At 54.6% G+C, this 16792-nt stretch overlaps 8 non-coding genes across 8 annotated transcripts; all 8 read right to left on the bottom strand.

The window, feature by feature from the left end:
* Positions 1 to 869: 869 nt before the first annotated feature.
* MIR1421AH (microRNA mir-1421ah) lies at positions 870 to 963 on the bottom strand. Its single transcript, NR_034926.1, has one exon. It is a non-coding gene; the product is annotated as a microRNA mir-1421ah (primary transcript).
* Positions 964 to 11831: 10868 nt separating this feature from the next.
* On the bottom strand, positions 11832 to 11892 carry MIR1421AN (microRNA mir-1421an). Its single transcript, NR_127393.1, has one exon. It is a non-coding gene; the product is annotated as a microRNA mir-1421an (primary transcript).
* Positions 11893 to 12536: 644 nt separating this feature from the next.
* Positions 12537 to 12629, bottom strand: MIR1421A (microRNA mir-1421a). The gene has a single exon (NR_034721.1). It is a non-coding gene; the product is annotated as a microRNA mir-1421a (primary transcript).
* Positions 12630 to 14110: 1481 nt separating this feature from the next.
* Positions 14111 to 14189, bottom strand: MIR1421B (microRNA mir-1421b). The gene has a single exon (NR_034722.1). It is a non-coding gene; the product is annotated as a microRNA mir-1421b (primary transcript).
* Positions 14190 to 14849: 660 nt separating this feature from the next.
* MIR1419F (microRNA mir-1419f) lies at positions 14850 to 14956 on the bottom strand. Its single transcript, NR_034944.1, has one exon. It is a non-coding gene; the product is annotated as a microRNA mir-1419f (primary transcript).
* A 301-nt stretch (positions 14957 to 15257) lies between these two features.
* On the bottom strand, positions 15258 to 15338 carry MIR1421C (microRNA mir-1421c). The gene has a single exon (NR_034723.1). It is a non-coding gene; the product is annotated as a microRNA mir-1421c (primary transcript).
* Positions 15339 to 15876: 538 nt separating this feature from the next.
* Positions 15877 to 15993, bottom strand: MIR1421D (microRNA mir-1421d). The gene has a single exon (NR_034724.1). It is a non-coding gene; the product is annotated as a microRNA mir-1421d (primary transcript).
* Positions 15994 to 16365: 372 nt separating this feature from the next.
* Positions 16366 to 16470, bottom strand: MIR1421E (microRNA mir-1421e). The gene has a single exon (NR_034725.1). It is a non-coding gene; the product is annotated as a microRNA mir-1421e (primary transcript).
* Between the last annotated feature and the right edge of the window lie 322 nt (positions 16471 to 16792).

Raw genomic sequence — 16792 nt, 5'->3', positions numbered from 1 at the left:
TCTCCCAGCAGTGTGTGCGACACCATCACTCTGACCCAGAATATCACCTGGGACTCAGTCATCCCTTCATTTTTGTGCCGGGCACATAGTAAGTGCTTAACAAATACCCTCGTTATGATTATTTCCCTACGAGACCGGGCATCCCGGCTCCGCCGGTTGTCAGCTGTGTGACTTTGGGCAAGTCACTTAAATTCTCTGTGCCTCAGTTACCTCAACTGTAAAATGGACATTAAGACTGTGAGCCCCACATGGGACGACCTGATCACCTCAAATCCTCCTAACGCTTAGAACAGTGCTTTGCACATAGTAACCGCTTAACAAATGCCATCATAATTATTATTACTATTAAAACTGAGGCAGCTGCAGTTCCCATCCAACACTTAGGCAGCACTGGGAGAAGAGAGAGGAACTCTAAAATGTGGTGATTGGTCCATGCTGCATTTGACATAACTGCGCAAGACTGCGTGTGGTAAGCTTACAATACATGGCACGGCCCAGTGGGCCCAGGTGTCCATTCATCTGTTATCAGGCCAGGCCTGCAAAAGTGACTGATGTATCCCTTCCACGTGCCATATCTCAGGACAGAATAAGACGGTGGGACCATCGGGAGGTCACATGTGGAAAATGGAGGCCGCCCACTAACTCCCTCCTCTCAGTGCCGCAGCTCTGGCTGAGGATGGGCAGCATGCTGGAACATGGCCATCTAATCACGCTGCATTTGACACAACTATGCAAGACAAAGTGTGGCAACACTCAAACCAAGTACTATGCCACCTGGGGGTTCAGACATCCGGTAACTTGCTTCCAGGCTTAGCCTGCCCCCAAAACAGGGGCAGCCATTCCGTCGCTGATCAACCTCCAGATGGAGAGACACAACACAGTGTGGGGAGGCCACACATTATGCAGCATATTCTACTATCACACTGCACCCACATGTGTCCTCCTCACACCGTGTGGTAGGTCAGCGGGAAACACAGAACTCTCTCCCTCCATCTAAAGGGTGGCACCCATGTGGAAAACTAAGGCAGCTCCCAACTCCTCTCCATCTTTCTGGCAGCTCTCGCAAATAAAGGCATTCAATGACAACCACCTCTCAGCGCTAAATTTGGCACAATCACTGTGCCCCATATTTCACCTGGTACTTTCACCCTGGCATATTTCACCCTGTCCTCTTCCTGACTTCCCTGTCACTGTGGACGGTACGACCATCCTTCCCTCCCCTCAAGCCCGCAACCTTGGTGTCATCCTTGATTTAGCTCTCTCATTCACCCCACACATCCAATCCGTCACCAATGCCTGCCGGTCTCACCTTTACAATATCACCAAGATCCGCCCTTTCTTCTCCACCCAAATGGCTATCTTACTGGTACAGGCTCCCATATTATCCCGGCTGGATTATTGTCAGCCTTCTCTCTGACCTCTCTTTCTCCTGTCTCTCCCTGCTCCAGTCTATTCTTCATTCTGCTGCCCGGCTCATCTTCCTGCAGAAACATTCTGGGCATGTCATTCCCCTTCTTAAAAACCTCCAGTGGTTGCCCATCGACCTCCGCATGAAACAAAAACTTCTCACTCTAGGCTTCAAGGCTCTCCATCATCTTGCCCCTTCCTACCTCTCCTCCCTTCTCTCTTTCTACTCCCCACCCCACATGCTCCGCTCCACTGCCACCCACCTCCTCACCACCTCCCGTTCTCGCCTATCCCGCCCGTCGACTCTCAGGTTGCGTCCTCCCGCTGTCCTGGAATGCCCTCCCTCCTCACCTGTGCCAAACTAACTCTCTTCCCTTCTCCAAAACCCTACTGAGAGCTCACCTCCTGCAGGAGGCCTTCCCAGACTGAGCTTCCCCTTTACCCTCTGCTCCCTCTCTGCTCCCGCTATGCCCTCTGCTCCCTCCCCCTTCCTCCCTTCTCCTCCACTCAACTAAGCCCCCTTTCCCTCTGCTCCTCCCCCTCTCCCTTCCCCTCCCCTCAGCACTGTAGCTCATTGGTATATATTTTTATTACCCTATTTATTTTGTTAATGAGGTGTACATCCCCTTAATTCTATTTATCGTGACTGTGTTGGCTTGTTTTTGTCCATCTCTCTTCCACGATTAGACTGTGAGCCCGTCATTGGGCAGGGTTTGTCTCTATCTGCTGCCGAATTGTACATTCCAAGCACTTAGTACAGTGCTCTGCACATAGTAAGCGCTCAATAAAAACTATTCAATGAATGAATGAACTGGGGCACACCAGGGAGGGCACAAACATAAAACTGAGGCAGCCACAGCTTCCTCCCATCAGTGAGGCAGCCGTGGTTGGGGAAGGGGAGGTGCTCTCGTCGTGCCAATCAAACTACGCCACATTTGACCCAATTGTGCAGGATTGTGTGTGGTGCCCTCACACTATGAAGTATGCCACCCGTGGATTCAGGCTTCCGTTTCCTTGCTGACAGGCTTACCCTGTCCAAAAACAAGGACTGCCCTACTGTCTCTGCCTAATCTACAGAGGAGAGACACAGCACGGTGTAGGGAGGTTACACGCGATGCAGCATATTCCAATATCACACTGCACTGCGAATAACCTGTTCATACCATGCCGAAGGTCAACTGGGATCCTGGAACTTCCTCCCTACCTCCACCTATCAAGCAGGGCCTTCTTGAAAAACTGAAGCAACTCACAAATCCATTCTTTCTTCAGCGCACACAAATGCAGGCATTCAATGACACCATGTCTCAATTGCTAAATTTGGCACCATCACTGTGCCCCCACATATCACCTGGGACTTGGGCAGCCCTTCACTCTCCTACCAGGCCGGGCACAAGTGTAAAACTGAGGCAACCACAGCTGCAATCCATCGGTGTGGCAACCCACGTCAGGGGAGGCGCGGGGCCCTAGAATGTGCCCATCGAGCCATGCTTCACTGGACCCAGCCATGCAGAACTGCTCTTGGGACCCCAGTACCCAGTGCTACCATTTAGACTGTCAGCCTGACTTTGGGCAGGGACTGTCTCTATCTGTTGCCGAATTGTACATTCCAAGCGCTTAATACAGTGCTCTGCACATAGTAAAGGCTCAATAAATACTATTGAACGCTACAACACCTACGAGCTCAAGGGTCCATTCACTGGGTGTCAATTTGGGCTGGAGCAGGAAACAGAGCCAACCCTCTGGCATCTGCCATATACTGGGCTTGGAGAGATGCAGCGCTGTACGGGAAGGCCACACACTATGCAGCATATTCTACCATCACAGGGCATGACATTCACGCACAGTGCTACCCGTGACCAGAGATCATGGAATTCCATTCTCTAATCTCCCAGACAGGACCCACGATAGAACCGGACACCTCTGGGGACTGTTCTGTTTCTCCTTGAGGTCTCGATTAAGAGGCTCAGTCTAGGTCACAAAGACACAAGACTCGGGAGCACCTGACATCGTGGTCCGGCACCGCGTCTGAACCCCGTCACGCTCGCTTTCAGTCACCTGGAGTCCCAGCTTCCATTGATTTGGGTTCGAGGTTAGACTCTTGTGGAAAATCGAGGCTGCCCGCAACTCGCAACTGTCAGTGCCACAAGTCCAGACGGGGAGGGACAGCACTCTGCAAAGTGGCTAGCAGACCCTCTGCAAAGAGCCCCAACACACAGCACTGCACGTGACATCCTCACACCGTGTCGCTGGCACCCTGGGACTCGGGTGTCCACTACTGCGGCTGCTTGGTTGGCCTTGCACAGGTATCTCAGTCAGGCCTGCCGTATCTCCGGCCAGAGAGTCACGGTGCTGTGTCATGCGGTCACACTGCAGACGGCACATCTCACCGGACTGCCAACCACCGTGTGACCCCATCACATGGGGCCGCGGATGACCCGAGTCCGGCTGCTTCTGATCAATTCCTCGGCGGGGCCCGTGAGATCGCTGCAGCCGGCATCACCATTCCATCTTTCCCGTTGTTCTCGGTGGACATCATGGTGCTGGGTGCTGACATCACCGGAGGTAGCAGGTGATGACGTCTCCCAGCATTGTGTGTGAAACCATCACTCTGCCCTGGACATCACCCGGGGCTCGGGCATCCCTTCATTTTTGTGCCTGGCACATAGTAAGCGCTTAACAAATACCGCTGTCATGATTATTTTCCTTCGAGGCTGGGACCATGCCTAAAACTGAGACACCTGCAGTTCCCATCCAACACCTAGGCAGCCCTGGGAGAAGAGAGTGGAACTCTAGAATGTGATGATTGGTCCTTGCGGCATTTGACACAACTGTGCAAGACTGCTTGTGGTAGCCTTACACTACACGGCATGAGAAGCCTTACACTACACGGCAGAGAGAAGGCTGACACAATAATCCATCCAGGATATTATGAGAGCCTGTACCAGTAAGATAGCCATTTGGGTGAAGAGGAAAGGGCGGATCTTGGCGATATTATAAAGGTGAGACCGGCAGGCCTTGGTGACGGAGGTCCAATCACCCGGCGGGTCCCGTAAGAAGACTGAGGCAGCCGGCATCGTCGTTCCACGGTTCTCGATGGACACACGCGGTGCCAGGTGATCACATCATGGAACGAGGTAGCACATGATGAAACTCCTGGCAATGCGCGTGACCATCACTATCCCCATATACTGCTTGCAGCTGGAGCATACCTTCGTTCTCCTACCGGGCTGGGCACAGGCCAAAAAGTGAGGCAGCTCTGGCCAGGAAGAGGTGGCGATCTAAACCGTGACCATCCAACCGTGCTGCATGTGGCACCCTGACGCCGTGCAACATGATACCAGTGGGCCCGAGTGTCCGTTCAATCGCTATCAGGTTAGGCCCATTCAAGAAATGAAGGTTCGCCTCCCATCTCTGCCCTGTCTCTGGCCGGAGAGACCCAGCGCCGTGTAGGGAGGTCGCACGCAATGCAGCACTTTCCGCCATCGCTCTGCACAATGTACGGCCTCCTCACACCGTGCCGTACGTCACCTGGGGCCCTGGATGGCCCTTCATCTGTGTTCGGGGCAGGAGCCATGCGGAGAACTGATGCCGCTCACACCGGCATCCTCTCTGTGACAGCTCTCACCGAACAAATGCCCCGAATGGGTCAGGACGTCAGCGCACCAGGCGGCACATGACTCCATCACACTGCACTGCATGTGACACCAAGATAATGCGCAGTATGCTGCCGGCAATCGCACCTCCCCTTGATTTGGATATGAGGCTGGACATACGCAGGAATCTGAGAGGTAACATCCGAGTTGCAGCTCTGGATGGAGATGGGCAGCACGCTGGAATGTGGCCAGCAGTCTATGCTGCACAAAATCCCAACGCAGAGCACTGCATGTGGCATCCTCACACTCTGCCGTTGGTCCCCTGGGGCCCGGGCGTACGTTTCGATGGCTACTAGGCAAGACTTGCCCAGGAATCTCAGACAGCCCTCCCGCCTCCTTACCATGCTGCATTTGACACAATTCCACAGGAATGCATGTGGCACCCTCACACCAAGTACTATGCCACCTGTGGACCTGGGCGTCCGTCAACCGGTTGCCTCGGACCCCATTCCCTCTCACCTTCTTAAAACCATCGCCCCTGCCCTCCTCCCTTCCTTAACTTCTATTTTTAACCACTCAATCTCCAAGGGCTCCTTCCCCTCTGCCTTCAAACATGCCCACGTCTCCCCCATCCTAAAAAAACCCGCTCTTGACCCCACTTCCCCCTCCAGTTATCGTCCTATCTCCCTACTACCCTTCCTTTCCAAAATCCTAGAACAGGTCGTCTACAATCGATGCCTAGAATTCCTTAACTCCCATTCTCTCCTAGACCCCCTCCAATCTGGCTTCCGTCCCCTCCACTCTACCGAGACTGCTCTCTCTAAGGTCACCCGTGACCTCCTTCTTGCCAAAGCCAATGGCTCCTACTCCATTCTGATCCTCCTTGACCTCTCTGCTGCCTTTGACACTGTCGACCATCCCCTCCTCCTCCATACCTTATCTCACCTTGGCTTCACGGACTCTGTCCTCTCCTGGTTCTCCTCTTACCTCTCTGGCCGATCATTCTCGGTCTCCTACGCTGGAGCCTCCTCCCCCTCCCATCCTTTAACCGTTGGAGTTCCTCAAGGGTCAGTTCTTGGCCCTCTTCTGTTCTCCATTTACACTCACTCCCTCAGTGAACTCATCCGCTCTCACGGCTTTGACTACCATCTCTACGCAGATGACACGCAGATCTACATCTCCGCCCCTGTCCTCTCCCCCTCCCTTCAGGCTCGCATCTCCTCCTGCCTCCGGGACGTCTCCACCTGGATGTCGGCCCGCCACCTAAAACTCAACATGAGCAAGACTGAGCTCCTCATCTTCCCTCCCAAACCCGGTCCTCTCCCAGACTTCTCTATCACCGTGGATGGCACGACCATCCTTCCCGTCCCGCAGGCCCGCAATCTCGGTGTCATCCTTGACTCCTCCCTCTCGTTCACCCCACACATCCTATCCGTTACCAAGACCTGCCGGTTTCACCTCTACAATATCGCCAAGATCCGCCCTTTCCTCTCCACCCAAATGGCTACCTTACTATTACGGGCTCTCGTTATATCCCGGCTAGACTACTGTGTCAGCCTTCTCTCTGACCTCCCTTCCTCCTCTCTCGCCCCGCTCCGGTCTATTCTTCACTCCGCTGCCCGGCTCATCTTCCTGCAGAAACGATCTGGGCATGTCACTCCCCTTCTTAAACAACTCCAGTGGTTGCCTATCGACCTCCGCTCCAAACAAAAACTCCTCACTCTAGTCTTCGAGGCTCTCCATCACCTTGCCCCTTCCTACCTCTCCTCCCTTCTCTCTTTCTACCGCCCACCCCGCACGCTCCGCTCCTCTGCCGCCCACCTCCTCACCGTCCCTCGGTCTCGCCTATCCCGCCGTCGACCCCTGGGTCACGTCCTCCCACGGTCCTGGAACGCCCTCCCTCCTCACCTCCGCCAAACTGATTCTCTTTCCCTCTTCAAAACCCTACTTAAAAATCACCTCCTCCAAGAGGCGTTCCCAGACTGAGCTCCTCTTCCCCCTCTACTCCCTCTGCCATCCCCCCTTTACCTCTCCGCAGCTAAAGCCTCATTTTCCCCTTTTCCCTCTGCTTCTCCACCTCTCCCTTCCCATCCCCACAGCACTGTACTCGTCCGCTCAACTGTATATATTTTCATTACCCTATTTATTTTGTTAATGAATTGTACATCGCCTTGATTCTATTTAGTTGCCATTGTTTTTACGAGATGTTCTTCCCCTCGACGTTGTTTAGTGCCATTGTTCTTGTCTGTCCGTCTCCCCCGATTAGACTGTAAGCCCGTCAAACGGCAGGGACTGTCTCTAACTGTTGCCGACTTGTTCATCCCAAGCGCTTAGTACAGTGCTCTGCACATAGTAAGCACTCAATAAATACTATTGAATGAATGAATAGGCTTGGCCTGAGCCAGAAACTGAGGCAGCCATACTGTCTCTGCCCAATTTGTGGCTGGAGAGACAGTGCTGTGTGCTGTGCCACACCTGATGCAGCATATTCCACTATCACGCTGCACCACACGTGACCTGCTGACACCGCGCCAGAGGTCAGCTGGGATCCTGGAACTCCCTCCCTCCATCTATTGGGCAGGGCCCACGTGGAAAACTAAGGCAGCTCCCACTCCACTCCATCCTCCTGCAGTTCTCAGAAATGCAGGCATTCAATGACACCATCTCTCAGTGCTAAATGTGGCACCATCACTGTGCCCGTACGTCACAAGGGGCTCAGGCATCACTTCACTCTCACACCAGGCCAGGCACACGCGTAAAACTAAGGCAGCCACAGCTCCCGTCCAACAGTGTGGCAGCCCTGGCCGGGGGAGGAGCAGGGCTCTACACTGTGCCCAACAAACAGTGCTGCATTCAACACAAACTCGCAGGACAGCTCGTGGCACGCTGACACCAACCGATAACGACATCTGTGGGCCCAGGTGTCTTTTAATTGGCTGTCAGGCTGGACCGGCGCAGAAAACGGAGATAGCTGTCACGTCTCTGCCCTACGTCTGGCCGGACACGCAGCGCTGTGTCCGGAGGTCACACGCCATGCTGTGTGTTCCAGCATCATACAGCAAGACGTGCGACCTCCACACCCCGTGCTGCGTGTGACCTGAGGTCATGGAATTCCATTCTCTCACCTACCGGGCAGGGTCCATGCAGAGAACTGAGGCGACTTGCAACTGGATTCGCCATTTCCAAGAGTTTTCGCCTAAGACAAGCCATGCAGCGTCACATCAGCACACCGGACAGTACACTGCATCCTCACTTGAGACTGTGTCTGACACCACCATATGCTGTGCTGATTAAGCCATCGCCTAACAACGCATGTGACATCATCGCCCTCCAGAACACCGGGCTATTGTTATAGCAACCAAGCAGGACTACATATGGCCACCTCAAACGGCAGAGAATGGCACCTGTACGCCCAGGCGTCTGTCACTTGGCTGCCAGTCTGGACCTGCACAGGAAACTGAACCTACCCTACATGTCTAAAACTGAGCTCCTTATATTCCCTCCCAAACCCTGTCCTTTCCCTGACTTCCCTGTCACTGTGGATGGCATTACCATCCTTCCTGTCTCACAGGCCCGCAACCTTGGTGTCGTCCTTGACTCAGCTCTCTCATTCATCCCACACATTCAATCCATCACCAACGCCTGCCAGTCTCACTTTCACAATATCACCAAGAACCACCCTTTCCTCTCCCTCCAAACAACTATCGTGCTGGTACAAGCTCTCATAATAGCCCGGCTGGATTATTGTGTCAGCCTTCTCTCTGATCTTCCTTCCTCCTGTCTCTCCCCACTCGAGTCTATTCTTCATTCCGCTGCCCGGATCATCTTCCTACAGAAACGCTCTGGGAAGGTCACACCCCTCCTCAAAAACCTCCAGTGGTTGCCTATCAACCTCCGCACAAAACAAAACCTCCTCACTCTTGGCTTCAGAGCTCTCCATCACATTGCCCCCTCCTACCTCTCCTCCCTTCTCTCTTTAATAACAATAATAATAATAATGTTGGTATTTGTTAAGCGCTTACTATGTGCCGAGCACTGTTCTAAGCGCTGGGGTAGACACAGGGGAATCAGGTTGTCCCACGTGGGGCTCACAGTCTTAATCCCCATTTTACAGATGAGGGAACTGAGGCACAGAGAAGTTAAGTGACTTGCCCACAGTCACACAGCCGACAAGTGGCAGAGCTGGGATTCGAACTCTTGAGCCCTGACTCCAAAGTCCGTGCTCTTTCCACTGAGCCACGCTGCTTCTCTTTCTACTGCCCACCCCACATGCTCCGCTCCGCTGCTGCTCACCTCCTCACCGTCCCCGGTTTGCACCTGTCCCACCATCGACCCCTGGCCCACGTCCTCCTGCTGTCCTGGAATGCCCTCCTTCCTCACCTCCGCCAAACTAACTCTTCCCCTCTTCAAAGCCCTACTGAGAGCTCACCTCCTCCAGGAGGCCTTCCCAGACTAAGCCCTCCCTTCCCCCTTTGCTCCCCCTCCCTCCCACCCTCTGCTCTTCCCCCTTCCCCTCCCCTCAGCACTGTGCTCATTTGTATATACTATTACCCTATTTATTTTGTAAATAAGGTGTACATCTCCTTGATTCTATTTATCTTGATGATGCTGTCTTGTTTTTGTTTTGTTCTGCTTTGCTCTGCTGCCTGTCTCCCCCGTTTAGACTGTGAGCCCGTCACTGGGCAGGGATTGTCTCTATCTGTTGCCAAATTGTACCTTCCAAGCACTTAGTACAGTGCTCTGCACATAGTAAGCACCCAATAAATACTACTGAATGAATGAATGAACTGAGGCGGCCTTTCCTTTTCTGACCTATTCCTATTCCTAGCCGGAGAGACACAGCACTGTGAACAAAGGTCATGCGCCATGCGGCATAGGCAATTGTCACACAGTATGACACCTGACCCCTCTACACCGTGCTGCATGGGACCAGTGGTTGGGGAATCCCATTCCTTCATCTACAAAGTGGGGCCCAGGAGCACAGGCAGATGCAGTTCAAAATGGCATTCCGTCTTTGTGGGGGCTCTCACTTAAGAGGACGGCAGCACACCAGGCAGCCCATGGCACCATCACACAACACTGCACGTGGCACCATCACCCTACACCTGCAACATGAGCTTCCGCTGGTTCAGGTACGAGGCTGGACACTTGCGGAAAACTGAACCCACCTGCAACTCCCTATGGACAGTGCTGCAGCTCTAGATGGGGACCCACAGAACTCTAGAATGTGGCCATCAAATCATGCATAAATCCATCACACGGTACTGCACGTGGCATCCTCACGGGGTCTCTGGCCCCTTGGGGCACAGGCGTCCATCGCTCCGGCCGCTAGGCCAGCCCCATGCAGAAATATCGGGCAGCCCTCCCATTTCTGCTGTATCTATGGCCGGAGATGCACGGCGCTGTGTCATAAAGTCACACTGCAGAAAGCACATCTCGCCATCCCGCCGCCTGGAGTGTGACCCCCATCGTACTGTGCCACGGATCGCCTGAGGCCCGCTACTTCCACTGTTCAATTCATTCATTTATTGAGCGATTACTATGTGCAGAGCAGTGTACTAAGCACTTGGAATGTACAATTTGGCAACAGATAGAGACAACCCCTGCCCATTGACGGGCTTACAGTCTAATCGGGGGAGACAGACCAAAACAATAGCAATAAATAGAATCAAGGGGATGTACATCTCATTAACAAAATAAATAAGGTAATAAAAATATATACAAATGAGCAGTTGAGCACAGTGCTGGGGGGAGGGGAAGGGAGAGGGGGAGGAGCAGAGGGAAAATGGGGAAAGGGGGCTTAGCTGAGGGGAGATGAAGGGGGGTTAGAAAGGCAGCAGAGGGAGCAGAGGGAAAAGGGGAAGCTCAGTCTGGGAAGGCCTCTTGGAGGAGGTGAGCTCTCAGTAGGGGTCTGAAGAGGGGAAGAGTTAGTTTGGCGGAGGTGAGGAGGGAGGGCATTCCAGGACCGCTGGAGGAAGTGGGCCAGGGGTCGACGGGATAGGTGAGAATGCGGGACAGTGAGGAGGTGGGCGGCAGAGGAGCGGAGACTATGGGGTGGGCAGTAGAGATAAGGGAGGAGAGGTAGGAGGGGGCAAGGTGATGGAGAGCCTTGAAGCCTAGAGTGAGAAGTTTTTGTTTCATGCGGAGGTTGATAGGCAACCACTGGAGGATTTTAAGAAGGGGGTGACATGCCCAGAGCGTTTCTGCAGGAAAATGATCCGGGCAGCAGAATGAAGAATAGACTGGAGCAGGGAGAGACAGGAGGAAGGGAGATCGGAGAGAAGGCTGACACAATAATCCATCCAGGATATTATGAGAGCCTGTACCAGTAAGATAGCCATTTGGGTGAAGAGGAAAGGGCGGATCTTGGCGATATTATAAAGGTGAGACCGGCAGGCCTTGGTGACGGAGGTCCAATCACCCGGCGGGTCCCGTAAGAAGACTGAGGCAGCCGGCATCGTCGTTCCACGGTTCTCGATGGACACACGCGGTGCCAGGTGATCACATCATGGAACGAGGTAGCACATGATGAAACTCCTGGCAATGCGCGTGACCATCACTATCCCCATATACTGCTTGCAGCTGGAGCATACCTTCGTTCTCCTACCGGGCTGGGCACAGGCCAAAAAGTGAGGCAGCTCTAGCCAGGAAGAGGTGGCGATCTAAACCGTGACCATCCAACCGTGCTGCATGTGGCACCCTGACGCCGTGCAACATGATACCAGTGGGCCCGAGTGTCCGTTCAATCGCTATCAGGTTAGGCCCATTCAAGAAATGAAGGTTCGCCTCCCATCTCTGCCCTGTCTCTGGCCGGAGAGACCCAGCGCCGTGTAGGGAGGTCGCACGCAATGCAGCACTTTCCGCCATCGCTCTGCACAATGTACGGCCTCCTCACACCGTGCCGTACGTCACCTGGGGCCCTGGATGGCCCTTCATCTGTGTTCGGGGCAGGAGCCATGCGGAGAACTGATGCCGCTCACACCGGCATCCTCTCTGTGACAGCTCTCACCGAACAAATGCCCCGAATGGGTCAGGACGTCAGCGCACCAGGCGGCACATGACTCCATCACACTGCACTGCATGTGACACCAAGATAATGCGCAGTATGCCACTGGCAATCGCACCTCCCCTGGATTCAGGTTTGAGGCTGAACACACGCGGGAAACAGAGGCTGCAGGCAACTCTGCAACATCAGTGCTGCAGCTCTGGACAGGGGTGGGCAGCACACTGGAATGTGGCCAGTGGTCCACGCTGCACATAACCTCTACACACAGCACTGCATGGGGCATCTTCACACTGTCACTGGCTCCGTAGGGCCAGGGCATCTGTTACTATGGCCGCTAGACTGGCCAAGCACAGGAATCTCAAGCAGCCCTCCATGCTGCATTTGACACAACCGCGGAGGACTGTGCATGGCGCCCTCACACCATGTACTATGCCATCGGGGGGCTTGGGCTGCCCCTAACTTGCTGCCAGGTTTAGCCTCGCCAGAAACTGAGGTAGCCATACCAGCTCTGCCCAACGTCCAGACGGAGAGACATGGCACTCTGTACGGAGGTCACAAGGGATGCAGCATTTTCCACTACCATACTGCACCGCATGTAACCTGCTAACACCGTGCCGCAGATCAGCTGGGATCCTGGGAACTCCCTCCCTCCATCTATCCAGCCGGGCCCATGAGGAAAACTAAGGCAGCTCCCAACTCCATTCCATCTTTCCTGCAGTGCTCACAAAGTCAGCCATTCAACACCATCCTTCAGAGCCAAATATGGCACCATCACTGTGCCCCAGATATCACCTGGGGCTGGGACATCCCTTCATTCACACATCAGGCCAGGGTCATGCGTCAAACCGAGGCAGCCGCAGCTCCCTTCCTTCAGAGCGGCAGCCTTGATTGGGGAAGGGTGGCAGTCTAGAACATGGCCATCGAAACTAGCTGCATTAGACACAACCATGCATGATTGTGTTGAGCACCCTCACACCACACGGTGCTACAACTGTAGACACAGGTGTCTGTTCGGTGGCTGCCAGGCTGGGCCTCTGCAGGAAGAGGCGGCCTCCATCCCATCTCCACCATATCTCTGGATGGAAAGAGCCAGTGCTGTGAAAGGAGGTCGCTCGCTACGCAGCATATTCCGCCCTCGCTCTGCACGACATACGGCCTCCTCACACCGTACCGTACGTCACCTGGGGCCCTGGATGGCCCTTCATCCGTGTCCGGGGCAGGAGCCACACAGAGAACCGATGTCGCTCACAATGGCATCCTCTCTCTGCGAGAGCTCTCGCTGAAGAAATTCCACAATGAGTCACCAGGCGGCACATGACATCATCACACAGCACCACATGTGCCATCGTGCTGCACTACGTATCACCTGCGAAGTGAGCTCCTGTTGATCTGTGTCCCAGGCGGAACACACGTGGAAAACTGAGGCTACCTACGCTCGCTGTCCACACTGCACATAGCCCCAACGTACAGCACCGCATGTTGCATCCTCACACTGTGTCACTGGCCCCTCGTTCACACACCAGGCCGGGCACACGTGTTAAACTGAGGCAGCTGCAACTCCCACCCATCGGAGCGGCAGCACTGGCCTGGGAAGTGCACCATTCTAGACTGTTGTCATCCAACATTTCTGGATATGACACAACTGCACAGGACAGCATGTGGCATCTCACACCTCACCGGATGGCACATTTGGGCCCGGGCATCTGCTAATGTGCTGCCGGCCTGGGCCCTTCCAGGTTCTTTCGCCAACCGGGTAGGGCCGAAACGGAGTACCTACGCAGCTCGCAACCGCTTTCCCTCTTTGCTAGACCTCTTGCCTAAGACGCGTCACGTTGCGACACCGTCGGCACTCCAGACAGCACACCACATCCTCACGTACGACTGCCTGTGACGCCGTCACACCACACTCGTAACATCATCACACTGAGGCCATCACCCCATGTTGCACTTAAAACCACCGCAGGGGGCTACATGTAGCAAATCAGCACCACACCACCTGGCACCAATAGGACCGAGTATTCATTCAACTGCTGCCAGGCTGGGCCCGTGCGGAAAACCGAGGCATCCCTCCCATCCCCATCCTATCTCTGGCCAGAGAGGCACAGCACGGTGTAGGAAGGTCACATGCTGCGCGGCATGTTCCTGAATCATGCTGCACCACATGTGACCTCGAAACGCCATGCTGTATGTCACACCAAGTGGTGGAATTTCCTTCACTCGTGGACCGGGCCCGGCCCAGGCGGAGACCAGATGCATCCCGAAACTTTGCGAAAGGCCTCGCTTAAGTGGTGTGGTGCCATGTCAGGATGTCAGCACACGAGGCAGAGCGGGACACCATCGAACGACACTGGCTATGAGGCCTTCGGGGGGTTACATCACCAGCGATCACAGCTCCCCTGGATATGAGGCCGGACACACAGGAGAAGTTGAGGCTGCCCGCGAGTCTCTAAAATGAGCGCTGCAGCACTGGATGGGGAGGTGTGGTGCTTGCAATGAGGCCTGCATTACGTGCTGCACATTACCCCAACACCCAGGACCGGATATGGCATCCTCACGCTACGATGTTGGCCCCTTGGGCTCAGGCATCCTTTACCCCAGCCACTAGGCTGACCCCATGCGGGAACCTCAGGCAGCCCTCCTGTCTCTGCCAGATCTCTGACCGGAGTGTCATGGCGCTTTTGTCACGCAGTCACACTGCAGACGGCACATCTCACCATCCCCCTGACCGGGGTGCGACCCCATCGCACCGTGCCGTGGATCACCCGAGGGCCACCGCTTCCGTCGTTCCATTACCCGGAGGGGCCCGAGAGAAGACCGAGGCAGCTGCCATCGCCACCATTCCCGCAGCTCTCAATGGACACGCGTGGTGCTGGGTGATATCATATCAGAATGGGGTAGCACGTGACAATATCTCCGAGCACTGTGCGGCACCATCGCTGTGCTCGGATATCACCCAGGGCCAGGTCAACCCTTCATTCTCCTACCAGGCCAGGCACACACATAAAACTGAGGTAGCCGCAGCTCCCATCAGTCACTTCAGCAGCCCTGGACTGAGAAGTGTGGCATTCTAGAATGTGGCCACTGGACTGTGTTGCATTTGACACAACTGTGCAGGACTGCGTGTGGTGTCCTCAGACCATGTGCTACGACACCTGTGGGCTCGGACTTCCTTAACGTGCGGCCAGGCTTCACCTGTCCCAGAAACTGAGGTAGCCATACCAGCTCTGCCCAACGTCCAGACGGAGAGACATGGCACTGTGTAAGGAGGTCACACGGGATGCAGCATTTTCCACTGCCATACTGCACCGCATGTAACCTACTCACACCGTGTCGTAGGTCAGCTAGGATCTTGGAACTCCCTCCCTCCATCTAACGGGCCGGGCCCATGAGGAAAACTAAGGCAGCTCCCAACTCCATTCCATCTTTCCTGGAGCTCACTGTGGGTAGGCAATGCGTTAATTGTTATATTGTACTCTTCTGATTGCTTAGTACAGTGCTTTGCACATCACAGAGCGCTCAATAAATAACTGAAAGGTTGAGTGAATGTAGCTCTCACAAATGCAGGCATTCAGCGACACCATCTCAGAGCTAAATGTGGCACCAACATTGTATCCCATATATCACCCGGAGCTCGGACACCCCTTCATTCTCCTACCAGACCGGGCACAGGGGTAAAACTGAGGCAGCCGCAGTTTCCCATCCCTCAGTGTGGCAGTCCTGGCTGATGGAGGAGCCGGGCTCTACACTGTGCCCAACGAACTGTGTTGCATTTAACACAGTCTCGCAGGGCTGCTTGTGGCACCCAGACAACCAGTGGTATGACACCTGTGGGCTGTCTGCAAGAAACAGACACAACTCTCTTGTCTCCGCCCTATGGCTGGCTGGAGACGCAGCGCTGTGTACGGGGGTCACACGCTATGCTGCATATTCCACCTTCACACGGCATGACGTGCGACTTCCAGACACCGTGCTGCATGGAACCAATGGTCGAGGAATGCCGTTCTCTCACCTACCGGGCAGGGCCCATGCGGAGAACAGATGCGGCTCTCACCTGCACTCCCTGTTTCCTAGAACTCTGCCTAAGGCAGCCCGCGCTATGTCATGATGTCAGCACACTGGAGAGCATGCTGCATCATCACATAAAGCCACCTGTGACACCATCCCGCTGCGCTGATTACACCACATCATCGCACTCCAGCCACCACACCGGCTATAGTTGAAACAACCACGCAGAACTGCACATGGCCACCTCACACCACACAGAACGGCACCTGTAGGCCCGGGTGCCCGTTAACTGGCTGCCAATCTGGGCCTGCGCAGAAAACTGAGACAGCCTTCCCTTCTCTGACGTATCTCCGGCCGGACAGACGCGGCACTGTGTAGGGAGATCATGCTCCACGCAGCATATTAAACCGTCACACGGCATGAGACGTGACCTCTCCACACCGTGCCACACGGGACCAGGGGTCGGGGAATTCCGTCCCTTCGTCTACGAGCTGGGGCCCAGGCTGAAACCGGACATAGTTCAAAACAGCATTCCATCTTTGTGAGGGCTCTCAATTTAGAGGTGCAGTGTCAGGATTGAAGCACATGACACCATCACATGACGTAACATATGAACCACCGTACCGCATTCTATGTCACCTGCAATATGAGCTGCCATTAATTCAGGCATGAGGCTGAACACATGGAGAAAATTGAAGCTGCCCCCAATGCTCCACTATCAGTGCTGCAGCCCTGAAAGGGGTTGCACGACGATCTAGAACGTGGCCATCGAACCATGGTT

The sequence above is a fragment of the Ornithorhynchus anatinus genome, chromosome X1, assembly GCF_004115215.2.
Source record: "Ornithorhynchus anatinus isolate Pmale09 chromosome X1, mOrnAna1.pri.v4, whole genome shotgun sequence".
In the NCBI taxonomy this organism is placed as follows: Eukaryota; Metazoa; Chordata; class Mammalia; order Monotremata; family Ornithorhynchidae; genus Ornithorhynchus; species Ornithorhynchus anatinus.
This window is presented reverse-complemented; position numbering and strand designations above follow the sequence as displayed.